At 35.9% G+C, this 14,946-nt stretch overlaps 1 pseudogene; it reads left to right on the forward strand.

The window, feature by feature from the left end:
• The first annotated feature begins 857 nt into the window (after positions 1 to 857).
• LOC101892934 (uncharacterized) overlaps positions 858 to 14,946 on the forward strand; it is a 162,394-nt pseudogene continuing 148,305 nt past the window's right edge.

The following is a 14,946-nucleotide window of genomic DNA, read 5'->3' on the forward strand; positions in this document are numbered from 1 at the left end:
TCGCATTTGAATATTGTAATAGCTTATGACAAAAGTTGCCTATGCAGGTCTACGTCGTCGTATAGTCCCTAATATACGGCTACATTCGGTACTTTCAAGATTTTAACAGCATTTTTAACGGATTTTATTTTTATGAAAATTGCCAAATTTGTACAAAATGGTGGAGGGTATTCAAAATTCGGCCCGGCCGAACATACAGGTTTTTTACTTGTTTAATATAATCCTTCTCGAATAGATATCATGCACACTATAGCAATGTTATTTGGTATAAAATATTAAAATGTATCCGTCAAATTTAAAAAAAATCAATTCAGAATTGGATATGCTTCCCGTATATTAGTTCCCTCTGAAACCAAACTATAACTGCTCTAAAGCCAAATGTTGATAGTTGGAGTGATCTACTTCAAATAAATTCTTTTGTTACGGAGCTCTACTAAAAAATATGCATGGTGGTGTAGGGTATCATATAGTCGGTCCTGCCCGACTTTTGACTTTACCTTAATGGTATAGCTCTACTTTTATAATCTCTTAGATTTTCACTCAGTGTAATTGTCAATCCTTTCATAATGCATAAATGCCGGATGTTGACGAGTTGCAGGTAATCGTTGACTCTGATAAATAGTCGTCGGGTGCTGAAAAGTGGTAGGTTCTCAGAAATTACAATGCTGGTCTTAATCGTATTTCAAATTACCTGACGAACAACTAACAAATTTTTTAATATCACTGCCATTGCAAATGAATAAGCGTAACTAATACCCAGTCTACATCTAAGAAATTTCTCTGCAGCATAACAATCCTATATTTAAAATGAAAACCATTAAAACATTCGTTAACGTTTGCCTTTCCCAATTTCAGATATGGAATCGAAAAATATTTGGATATTTGCATTTGTTTATTCAGCAATACAGCATTTTACTTTATCTTCAACACCCTGTAAGTATAGATCCAACACACACACATACAAATACACCACAAACTATTGTTATATCCCATGCAGACACACACGTATTGCGAAAAAAAAATCATTTGTTTCTCTTTTTAATTGGTTGGCATTCATTATTTGTTGTTTGTGTGTTTATGTGTCTGTGTCTTTTTCCAGTAAAACGTCCTCGAGCCGGAGATCCATTTGATACATTTCCGAAGAATTTTTGGCAAGAATTTTCATCGCCCTTCACTGACACCCCCGAGGATGAGGAGCTCGAAGTAACAACAACCCACGAACCATTCCCCTTCTTTGCCGATCCCTATACCACCGTGAATGTGAGCACCCAATTGGGCGCCAGAGTCTACCTGCATTGTCGAGTTAATGACTTACAGGGAAAAATAGTAAGTAATTGTTGAATTCTTTTAAACTTTTTACAGCTCAAAGCCGTACGTGTGTACACGACAGTTAAACTATCACTTAAAAGCTTGATAGGCAAACTATAACAAAAGAAGAACAGTGAATGCAATTAAATTACAATTGTTTGCCAACAATTCTCTTAAATATTCTTCAGGTATTTCATAAGTAAAATAACAATATTTAAAGAATTTGGGTTCTTAAAAATGTTGTACAGTAGAATATGTCAGGCATCAATGACTGGAAATGAAATTTTCCAAGTTTAATTTAAATTGTTTTTGGTAGAGTTCCCAATGCATATTATTTTGAATTAAATTTTTCGATCGAACATTATTTTTCAATTTCATAGAAACACTAGCTGCCCCGGTCCGCGTTGCCGGCCCGTAATTTTAGTCTTTAATGCTTTTATATCACCCACCTTGGAAAGGAGGGTATATTAACTTTTCATTCCATTTGCAACATCACTAAATGTTAGTTAAATATGCATATATATATATATATATATATATATATACGTATTCCAAATATATATATATATATATATATATATATATATATATATATATATATATATATATATATATATATATATATATACGTATTCCAAATATATATATATATATATATATATATATATATATATATATATATATATATATATATATATATTCATAATCAGCGTAAAACTCTAAGTCGATTTGTCCGTCTGTATGTCTGTTTGTTTAAATTACGATACAGCCCACATTATTTGACGTATAGCGTCAAAATTTAGCCAAAAATTTTTATTGTGTATAGGATGGTTGGTATTGAAAATGATCTATCGCTTCACGTTTTGGTATAGTCCCCATATAACGGTATCTCTCGAAATTCGGTATTTTGATGATTTTTGCCACATTTCTCCTCGGATTTGTCTAACACATATAACGATACGTACCTATATTGGGTATGTTGTTAATCCACACATTTACGCGTATAATTGTTTCAAATTTGGTATTTTAGAAGGTTTGATAGATGACAATCCTTGAAGTATAAAATTATCCACAGATGTTCCCGTTTTGATATGGCCCCATATAACGGCCTCATTCACTTTATGGTTTTTGATAAGTTAACTGCATTATTCAAACAGTCTTACTGGTATATGAAGTTTAAAGTGAAACACGCTTGAATTTAGATAATTTTATATAAACGAATTATTACTATTATCCATCTGAGGGTAAGATGGATGATAGTAATAATTCTGCCCGGCCGAACTTAATTTTTTTACTTGTTTTTAAAGTACTATGAATTATTTGTCTTTGAAATTGCGTGTTGGAGACCCCATAATTTCCATATCTTTTATCATAGTATAATTCAAAACGATTAAACAAATGTCCGGTTCCTTAAATCATATGATGGTTATACAAAACGTGATCAGTTTTTGCATAGATGGTTTCTTCCCAAATTACCAACATTTGCCGAAATTAGTATGAAAATATGGTTAAAATGTAAGATATACTTAAAGTCGGGTTGTATCCTTATCCGGGGGTTATGGCCCATATCATGAACTGAAAAAGTGATTTAAGGTATCGTGAAAGTTTAGGAAGAATTTCTGAATGAATAGAAATCCTTTTCCCTTTATATTCGGTATTTCACTAATTGCAGTCCAAATGAATTTTGCATATTGAGTTCTCATTGGGCGAATTATTGTCATGTGATAGAAGTAGGTAGGTCCACGTGTTGAAATGAGCCCCATAACGTTTTGTAGGTTATTTTTGCTTATTTAAATGTGTTCGCATCTTCCAGCTGAAGCACGATGTAGATCCTGGAGTTGAAAGCTAAATGCCAATTTCAGACATGAAAGATCGCCATTTAACATCTTATTGCGTACTATTTCATTTTTGATATTATTCATTCAGAATTCAAAACAATCAAAAATGTACACTTCTATATAGTTTTTAAATTGAAAAAATTTCACGCCAAATGGATTTTTTCTTTTATATTTTTATTGTCATATTTTACGCAATTTGTTTTGCAAGATTCCATTCCGAACTTGTATGAATTGTGAAAATTTTGGTTTTACCACGTTAAATTATTTTGACATCATCTATTCAGTTCTGCCACTCCATAATTTTCGTCGATTTCTACTACCCAAAAAGACTAGAAATCATATTAGAATTCAAAAAGAAAAAAACACACCAAAAATGTACATTCCGAAATAGTAAGTCTAAATGGAAAAAAAATCATGCAAAATAAAACATTACTATTGTACACTTCAAAAGTCAAAATGAAAATTTAAAATTTCACATTTTTACGCGATTTTTTTGGATTTTATCCTTTTCTGCTAAGAGACAATTCCGAATTTGTGTAAATCGTTGAAATCAGATCAGCGGTTCTTGAGTTATAAGCGTAGTAACTAACACAACTTCCTTATATATATAGACAGATTAGAAGTATGCGTGGTCAGTTCCCTGGCGCCCAAATAAATTCCTAAGTTTGGAGGGAAAGTCAACAGTATCTCGTGTAATAATTTGCAAACCGATATCTTCATTATCTGGCAAATATAACGATTTTAGATAAATCAAGATAGTGGGCGTAAAAGTAGACGTGATCAATATTTTTTTTCTTTAAAAACCTAACTCGGGGTATGACGAACCTTTGTACAAAAAATTATGCAAATCGGTCCAGCCGTTTTCAACTGATTCCGTTACCAACAAATAACAATTGATTTTTATATATAGATAAAGTCCAATTCGGATGCACCCCTCTAGTTACATGAGATTTATGAGAATTCCAAATGTGTATAATTTGTTATGGAGGATGTGTGAGCTAATCGTTTACAATTACGTGGAACACCAATACAATGACACCGTCTGATTTAAGATAGTTAAGAACTCATATAACGGCACCTGCAGATTGTATGCATACAATATGCATAAAATCATGATTTTAGCCACATATTTTTAACGGAATTGTTTTGGAGTACGCTCTAAGTAACCAAAGGCACCTCACCCCTCATCGATTTTTTTTTTTTTTTTTTTTTTTTGAAATTTTCCTATTAAGATTCTTTGGATTCTGTGCATTTTAGGGAAAAAAAAGTGTAAACCAAGGGAGTCATTGAAGGGATCTTTTTTGTCCTTTTTATACCCTCAGCCATATGGCTACAGGGGGTATAAACATGCCTCAAAGAAATAACGGTTTCAGGACAATTGGAGTCGACTGTCTGTCTAGATGGTGCACACGAAAACTCTCAAAATGAATATCCGATTTGATCCAAACTTGGTACATCGTAAAACTATTGTCAAACTTAGATTGAGTTCGGAAACGGGCAATATCGATCCACACCTTCTGGTACCTCCCCCACAAGGGGTCAACATTTTGAACAATTATATTATTCGTAAAATGCGAAATAAGCATAAGATTATCTTCACATTTCACACATCTCAAAATTTTTATTTACACAAGATCTGGTGTGAAGATGGCGAATATGAGCCCAATTCTTTTGGTACCTACCCCACAAAGGAGTTAAAACTTTGCATAAAAAACAAGTAAAACAGCTGTAAGTTCACCCGTTCCGAACTTTGATTACCCTCCACCATTTGGAACAAATTTGGTAATTTTCAAAAAAAAATCCGTTAAAAACTCTGTTAAAATGTTAAAAAGACTGAATGTAGCCATATAATAGGGTCTATACGAGGACGTGGACCTGCATAGGCAACTTTTGACATAAGCTATTACAATATTCAAAAGCGAAACAATTTTCTGTCATAGGCTGTAGTATCCATTACGAACTACAAATACTTAATTTGAAAAAAATCTGGTAAAAAAATATCGCTAAGATCATCAAACTACCGAATATCGGAGGGTACCGTTATATGGGGGCCATACGAAGATGTAGACCTGCACAAACAATTTTCTGTCATAGGATGTAGTATTCATTACGATCTTCAAATACCAAATTTGAAACAATTCCGGTAAATAATGTCGCTAAAGTCATCAAAATACTGAATATCGGGAGGTACCGCTACATTACGAATTTCAAATACCGTTGTATGGGGGCCATACGAAGACGTAGACCTGCACACACAATTTTCTGTCATAGGATGTAGTATTCATTAGGAACTTAAAATACCAAATTTGAAACAATTACTGTAAATAATGTCGCTAAAATCAACAAAGTACCGAATGTCGGGGGTACCGTTATATGGGGGCAATACCAAAACGTGGATCTACATTTCCCATTTTAAATACCAAAAGTCCTGCAGACATAATACACGTTTAAGTAAAATGTTATCAACCTGATTCATTTCGTTCGGAAGCTAGAGTGATTTCCACAAGCGGACAGAAGAATAGACGGACGGACGTCGCTAAATCAACATAGAATTTGATGTTGATCAAAAATATATGTACTTTGTGGGGTCTAAAATGTATATTTCGAGGTGTTACAAACGGAATTACAAACTTAATATACCCTCCAGACTATGGTGGAGGATATAAGAATTGGCCCAAAAAACCCCCTTCTTAAGGTTAAAAGTTTTCGACCAAAGTATTCCTCCCATTTTTATGTGCAAATATTGCCGAAGGCACAATACCCAAAACACACAAATTTCCATTATTATTAATTCTTAAATTTCTTAAGTGTGAAAAAGGGGGTGAACTAACCCTCTCTATTTAGGTTACTTTGCGATATAAATCTTCAGGATATATTAAGTCTACTCATTCCGTTTGTAACTCCTCAAAATATAAATTTTAAACCACACAAAGTATAAAAAATTTCGTATTTTTAGTTCGGAATCGGTATTACAGTCCAAAATTACTTATGCAGGTCGATGTCTTCGAATCGCTCCCATATAACGATTTTAAGCGGTATTTATCGAAGGAATTTTTGATTTTTGTCCTTTCTTTATTTTCTAAGAATGTATTTTACATATCCTAACTCTAATTGAATCTACGACCACTATTTCGTTTATTTACTGCTTACATCCGTTTGACTCAAATTTAATTTTAATACCTTCCCCGCATAATGCCTTAAGGTATAAAAAACCGTCAACCTATCAAATAAATATTCAGTAAAGCAAAAAAAAATCCCTAATTTACTTCAACAACATTCATAAATAGTTAAATAATCCCTCATAGATGTTCTACACAGACATAATTAATTTTCGAAGATAATTATAAAGGCAATAATTATGACCCACACCATGCCATTACGCACGGTACAAGCTAAATTAATTGTAATTAAATAATTATCTTATGGGCAACTATTAGCAGCGTCTGTTGTGCCAGGATGAGAATGAGATAAAAATCCAAGTAAAGTGTTTGGCATCATAAAACTCACACACACACACACACACACACCATCATAGCATCATATGGTTGGTTACATGTCATTGTAATCACTGCATAATTTCCGAGTCATTAAACAAACATGTATGTCAATGTTTGGGGAGACTTTACTTCCATCTTGTAGCCATCTCTTACTGTCCTCCTCCCTTTTTTGCCATGACACAAAAGTTTTTCAAAGATGATAAATGACAAGTAGTTGTTAATGGTATTTTAATAATCGTCTCGAATCACAGCTGGGCAGGCCTTCGACTTGGCAGCTGTCAGACAGGTGGGATTTTGTTGGGTCATTGATTTGGGTCCGCTGTTGACTTTCACAAGAAGTGTGAAATGACAATTTTTAATTGTCTAAAATGCTGGGGCAACCTTTTGTCACATGTCCTTTTTTGGGGTTGGGGGCGGGCTATAGTAAAAGAAATTCCAATCCTATGCCTTATACGATGCCTAAAATGGCAAATGTGTGCCTGTATGCGTATGGGTCATGTGAAGGCGTTACTTGGAAAAGAAAAACATATTTGATTAGGATACGCACATACGCATAATTACTTTGGGGGCATAGGTGTTGACAAAAGATTAATTTTCGTACCCTTTTGTCAATACAAAGTAGATTATTTTATTTTACATGCAGCGGAGGACGAAACTGGTGGCTTGGAATGTTGTTTCTTCGTGGAAGCAAATAAATCTGCAAATTTTATATAGTGTCAAACCCACCCGGTAAATTTTTACGAAAACTGACAAATACAAACAAATGTCTTACAAAATGGGCACCGCCTTAATGGTATTTTAATGAACTTTACATTTAAATAAATAAATAAATATTTCAAGGAAGCAGATTTTCGTCGGGAAAAATAAATTTTGTTAGGGAGAAAAGATGGAAATGCTTGACAACCAACATTAAGAGAGTAGGTCTATATTTTATTCAAGGACTTGCTCCTGATTAGATTAGACTTAAAATTTTTATAATCAGATAAAACTCGAAGTAAATTCTCTTTGTAAGGTGATGATTTCATTGCATACTTTAGTCAGAACATACAACCATACCCATGGTATTAGTAGCAATAACAACAGCGGCGACAGCAAGACAAGTAGAACATGCAATGATAGCAATGACAAAAGCATCAACCAACCACACCAGTATCCAATTGACAATTCAGTCTTCGGCCATATGCCTTTTACGCATAGAGCAAATAATTCTCATTCACTTCGCAATGCTGGACACATATAGTGTTCGGTTGGGTTAACAATAAGACAGGAGCGCAGTATCCGATGTAGCGTCCATTGTAAATTTTGTAAATAGCAGATTCATAATTAGATTAAGTAAACACAAGTAAAAAACATAAAGTTCGGCAGGGCCAAATTTTTAATACCCTACACCGTAGGGTAAAGAAAACATTAGAAGAAATGTGGCAAAAACCATTAAAATGTCGAATATCGGGAGGTACCGTTATAAGGGACTATACCAGAACGTGGACCGATATATCTCATTTTCAATACCAACCATCCTAGACACAATACAAATTCCTCTGCTAAATTTTGGCGCTCTACGTCACATAATGTGTGCTGTATCGTGATTTCAACAGACAGACGGACAGACAGACAGACGGACATCGTTATATCGACTTAGAATTTTATGCTGATTATGAATATGTATACATTATGGGGTCTACGACGAATATTTAAGGATGTTACAAACGGAATGACAAAGTTAATATACCCTCCGTTCAAAGGTGGAGGGTATAACAAGTAAAAAAGATGTAAGTTCGGCCGGGCCGAACTTTGAATACCCTCCGCCATTTGGAACGAATTTGGCTCTCAAAAACAAATAAAACAATAAAATCCGTTAAAACTTCTTTTAATATTTTAAAAATACCATATGTAGGTGTTATATTAGGGTCTATACGACGACATGAACCTGCGTAGGTAACATTTGTCATAAGCCATTACAATATTCAAATGCAAAACTTAAAAAAATCGGTTATAAAGTCGATAAAATCAAAATACAAAATTACGGGAGGTACCGTTATATGGGGCCTTTACGAAGACGTGGACCTGCAGAGACAATTTTCTGTCTTAGGCAGTTGTATCCATTACGAACTTCAAATAGCAAATTTGATACAATTCCGGTGAATAATGTCGCTAAAATCATCAAAATACCGAATGTCGGGAGGTACCGCTACATGGGGCTTTACGAAGACGTCGACCTGCACAGACAATTTTCTGTCTAAGGCTGTAGTATCCATTACGAACTTCAAATACCAAATTTGAAACTATTCCGTTGAATAATGTCGCTAAAATGATCAAAATACCGAATATCAAGAGGTACCGTTATATAGGGGCTATACCAAAACGTGGACCTACATGGCCCATTTTCAATACCAAAAGTTCTGCAGACATAACATACATTTGTCAATCTACTCCAATTTGTTCGGAAGCTAGAGTGATCTCCACAGACGGACCAATGGATAGACGGACGGACATCAATAAATCGACATTAATATACACTCCATACTATGGTGGAGGGTATAATAAGCAGATATAAAACTATTGGAAACTATGCATACTTAATCAAAGATTTAAAGATACCATATAGGCGCTATACGACCTAGATCCAAACCTTCATAGCCAATTTTCTATCACAAGCTGTAGTACCCGTTAGGAACTGCTAATACGAAATTTGAAACAATTCCAGTGAATAATATCACTGAAATCAAAATATCAAAAGTAGGGAGATGCAGTTATTTGGGGACTATACGAAGACCTGGACCTGCATAGGCCTTTTCTGTCACAGCTTTAGTACCCGTTACGAACTGCAAACATAAAATTTGAAATAATTCCGCTGAATAGTGTCGCTACAATCATCAAAATACCGGATATAGAGAGGTACCGTTATATGGGGCCGTACAAAGACCTGGACCTGCATAGACAATTTTCTGTCGTAAACTATTAGGAACTTCAAATACGAAATTTGAAACAATTTCGGTGAATAATTTGTCTACAAACATCGAAATACCAAATTTCAATCCATCTGAGAAGACCTAGGCAGCTGCTCCCAAACATACCCACCATGAGCTGCCGAGTCGGAACAACCTAATATTAAAAATTGCCGTATCCAAACGATTACACTACGAGTCCCCCAATCCTTCTCCGAAGGCCTGGACGTTAACATCCCAACCACATACAGCGTAATGTGATTATGAACAACTCCTCTGTCCGACGACCATTTATTGAGGTTCCCAAATACCTTCAAATCGTCACCATGACGAACGCCGACGTCGCTCAGAGCACCAACCTCGTTATTCCTAATAACATTTAACCCGGCGACAACCGACGACCATAGCTTCCCGATTACCGACCATAACGTATATGCTATCGATCTTCCACACTAGTCAACATCTGACGACCATCTACATGTTCCCGATTATCTTCAAATCGTCACTATCCCCAACTCCAGCATCACTCCTAACACAAATATCGTAATACCTGATCTTCATCACCTTTCAGCATCCGACGATCATCTATGAGTACCCGAGCTTTGAATCGACGTAGTTCCCAGCGAGTCCGCGTCGTCATCGGAGTATAGAACTTGGCGCCACATGTTGCTGTTCCGGATTATGCATATATTTTACACCCTCCATATGGAGGTTATATTAAGTTTGTCATTCCGTTTGTAACACCTCGAAATATACATTGTAGACCCCATATAGTGTGTATATTCTTGATCAGCGTAAAATTATATGTCGATTTAGCGATGTCTGTCCGTCTGTGGAAATCACTGTAGCTTCCGAACTAAATGAAGTAGGTTGATAAAATTTTACTCAAATGTATGTTATGCAGGACTTTTGGTATTGAAAAAGGCCCATGTAGGTCCACGTTTTGGTATAGCCCCCATATAAAGGTACCTCCCTATATTCGGTATTTTAATGATTTTAAGGACATTTTTCACAGAACTCTTTCAAATTTGCTATTTGAATTTCGTAATGAATACTATAGGCTGAGACAAAAAATTGTCTGTGCAGGTCCAAGTTTCGTATAGCCCCCATTTAACGTTACCTCCCGATATTCCGTATTTTGATGATTTCAGCGGAATTATTCTCCGGAATTGTCTCAAATTTGGTATTTGAAGTTCGTAATGGATACTACATCCTAAGGCAGAAAATGAGTCATGTAAGTACACGTCTTCGTATAGCCCCCATATAATGATACTTCCTGATCCGAACTTACAACTTTTTTACTTGTTTTTTTTTTTTTTTTTTCTTAAGAACAAGAACATTTCATTGTATTGCCGAAGGTAATTTGATGACCTTTTTTGATGATCATGTAGCTATTAAATTTTCGCTTGATTGGTCTTTGTTGTGACCTACACAATATCAAGAGTACTAAAACTTATGATCTCCGCCGGCCCTGGTTTTGGGTATCAGGTAGTCAGTCCACCCAAACTATAACCTTTCTTATTTGTTTATCTATGAACAGCAGTTGTGTTTCAACTTCCATTTATTTTCTCAAAATTAATTTCTTTCGCACAGTTGCAAAGTTTTTCGTCAAAACTTTTTTTCATTTAATTAATTTGTTAATAACTTGGCTAATTTCTAACTAATCCGCTGTTTTCCCTCCCTAAAAACCACCTTTAGCTTGGCTTAATTTTAGTTTCATCAACAAACAGATTTTGTTACTCTGGCATTTCACAAATTGCTGGAAGAGAAAAGATTTACTCTGAACAAATAAAAATGAAAAACGTTTCATGAAGTCAGTCGGTGAGTCAGTCAGTCAGTCCATCTAAACAAATTGTTTTGGTTTTTCTAACTCTGCGTCAATTCCCCGAAGAACACTTCAAATTGAAATATTGTTCTACCTCAAAGAGGATGCAACTATTTGTGTTTTTTTTTTTTTTTTTTTTTTTTTTTTTTTTTTTTTTTTGTGGAAGAAAATAAAAGCCATACGCAAATTTCCGGAACCCCCCAAAAAACAGAAGTAAGAATATATGTGTGTGTGTACACAAAGCTTGTCACATAGTCAAAAACACAAACTGGACTCAACAACTGACTGGGTGGCTCGCTGGCTGGCTAGGTGACTCGGACTGTCAATAGCTATCGTTGGATGAATGCAATAATGTTTGCCGTCAATATTTACCTTATACTTAAAACACACACACTCACACCTACTCAGTGTAACGTAACGTTGCTCTTTTTTGTTTACTTCGTTTTCGTGTGGTATGAGTAAATGTGTGCATGTGTTGATGCTACGTGTTCGGAATTGCTGACAGTTTCCATGTCAACGTGAGCGGAATACCTATAAATTTTCGCTATACCACACCACACAACACTCACACACACACTCAAATGCACAGCAATCTGCATACAACCACACATGTGACATTATTTACTACTTTTATTTCCTAGTATTCCCAACCTAAACGAATGTTGAGCAACCAGACCCCCGTCCCTCCCTTCCACTCCACATGTACCACGCATTGTTGTCGCCCATGTGCAAACATGGCAAAATAAAAACATAAGCTTTCATGATAGCGACGATGATGTTGCTGATGATGATGAGGAGGATGATCAGCACTTGTGTACCGAAATTTATTGGGACAAAACAATGTTGTTGGTTGCAAAAGGACAACTTTTTTTGTTTCCGGTTTAAGTGCGTCTTTCCATTTAAGTGTTACACATGGCTGCCAATATTCCTGGGATAGATAAGGTACTAATTATAATTCTTTTGGTAGTTTTGCATGCAGTAAGAGTTATGGTTTCAAACTCACAACGAGATCTCATTTTGCCATCTGAGTGTGTCATCCTTGTAAAATATGAGTGGTGCACTGGAATTAAGGAGATATTTGCCAGGGATATGTAGCCGAAGGATACTGTAACCGCCTTTTCGACTTTTTACCAAAAAGTGACTTCATCGCAAAGCAGACTTTGTTGAATCAGCTAAAACTCGAATGTGAATGGGATTTATAGTAAAACTTTTGGATCAACCAAAGCTTAATATTTGCCTCTAGTTGGCAGACTTATTTTGTTACCTCAGTAGGTGAAAGTGAAATTCCATCGAAATGGATCTCAGGTAAATGACATGGGTGTGCTCAGTCTCCTTAAAATCTTGGCAAGGACTCAGAGAACGTTCCTTTTTTTCTTAGCCATTCATTTGGCCCTGCTCCAGGCTCTCACCACAAGCGTCCATAAGTCATACCTCGGGTGACATAAAGCGCAACTGCATTACGAGTAAGGATAATGGCTCTGAGTTGAGACCCCACAATAACAAAATTATGTCGACTCGAACCCCAAAAGTCACTGAAGTCAAGAACCAAGCGTGTGCCAGCCAATTCACCGTTAGTAGTTATATAAGCAGAAGAAACCCTAGCAATCAACGGCATGAACCCACAAATTACTAAAAACTCCCCAATACAAGAGAACATTCTTCAAATGCGGGAAGCAAATGCTAAGCAACCAAACATCAGCAGAGCAGCAAATGCGAAACTTGAAAAAAATCGATGAATAATGTATCGAAATTCATCAAAATATCGAACATAGGGAGGTACTATTATATGGGGGCTATACCACGTCATGAATAGCGTCGCTAAAATCTTCAAACTACCGAATACCTGGAGGTACTATTATATGGGGGTTATACGAAGACGAGGACCTGCACAGACAATTTTCTGTCATGGGCTGTAGTATCCATTACGAACTTCAAATGCCAAATTTGAAACAATTCCGGTAAATAATGTCTCTAAAATCATCAAAATACCGAATATCGGGAGGTACCCTTATATGGGGGTTTTACCAAGACGTGGACGTGCACAGACATTTTTGTGTCAAAGGCTGTAGTATTCATTACGAACTTTAAAAAACAAATTTGAAACAATTCCGGAGAAGAATGTCGCTAAATTCATCAAAATATCGAATATCTGGAGGTACCGTTATATTGGGGCTATACGAAGACGTGGACCTGCACAGGCAATTTTCTGACATAGGCTCTAGTATCTATTGCGAACTTCAAACACCAAAATTGAAACAATTCCGATAAATACTGTCTCTAAAATCATCAAAATGCCGAATACCGGGAGGTACCTTGTATGAGGGCTATACGAAGAGGTGGACCTGCACTGGCAATTTTCTGTCTTTGGCTGTAGTATCCATTACGAACTTCAAATACCAAATTTTAAATAGTTCTGGCAAATAATGTCTCTTAAATCATCAAACTGCCCAATATCGGGAGGTACAATTGCATGGGGCTATACCAAAACATGGGCCTACATTGTCCATTTTCAATACCAAAAGTCCTGTATATATAATATACATTTGAGTAACATTTTATCAACCTACTACATTTCGTTCGGAAGCTATAGTGATTTCCACAGACGGACAGACGGTCGGACATCGTTAAATCAATATAGAATTTTATGCTGTTCAAGAATAAAATGTATATTTCGAGGTGTGACACACTGAATATACCCTCCATGCTATGGTGGAGGGTATAATCAAATCCCAAAAGCCACCGAAGAAACTGCTTTTCTCAAGAACCAAGCGTGCACCAGTACTACGGTAGTAGCTATAGAGGCAGAAGAAATCCTATTAATTAATGGCAATACCCACCCCTTTCTACTACAGCATCAACTCTCACAGCGGCGTCAAATTTCCCATATCAAGAATTCATATTCATCTGAGAAACAAGCCTTTGAAAAACAGCGCATAATACACCAAAAAATGAGAGAAGCAATTGCTAAGCAGCGAAATACTAGCAGAGAGTTTCAGAGCAGAGTATCTGAATTGGGAGATTTTCCAGACGTAATTGGATATGAGAGCCATTTCCCAAGAATAGAGTTTTCTCTCTCTCAGACACCAAAAATGTTCCAACACAAGAGAAGAGCCCAATGTAACAGATTCTGCAAAAAACACACAAAAATGAAGCTGCAGAAATCCCTCCAAAATATTGCATGTAAAATGGAAATGACAAGCTGCATTGTAAAATACACGGAGAAGATTTAGCTTTGTTCGAGATGCTTTGGTACCGGCCTGAAAGAAAGGCCATATGCTTAAGGAATGTAACAACAAAGCGAACTGTTTTATTTATAAAATTACCAAATTGCAATCTACTAGTCTTCAAATGCGATAAGATGAATATGAAATATAGAAAGGATGGCGAATGGACTTCTGAGGTGCTCGAGAATTCGTAGAGAGTAGAGTTGTCCGTAGGCAAGAGGGTCAACGACTCGTGAATAATCGGGAACTATGAGAAGTAGCGATATCGGTGTGTTCACTATTGGTACCCGGTTGATGTGAAGTGTAATG

The sequence above is a fragment of the Musca domestica genome, unplaced genomic scaffold, assembly GCF_030504385.1.
Source record: "Musca domestica strain aabys unplaced genomic scaffold, Musca_domestica.polishedcontigs.V.1.1 78, whole genome shotgun sequence".
NCBI classification, from domain to species: Eukaryota; Metazoa; Arthropoda; class Insecta; order Diptera; family Muscidae; genus Musca; species Musca domestica.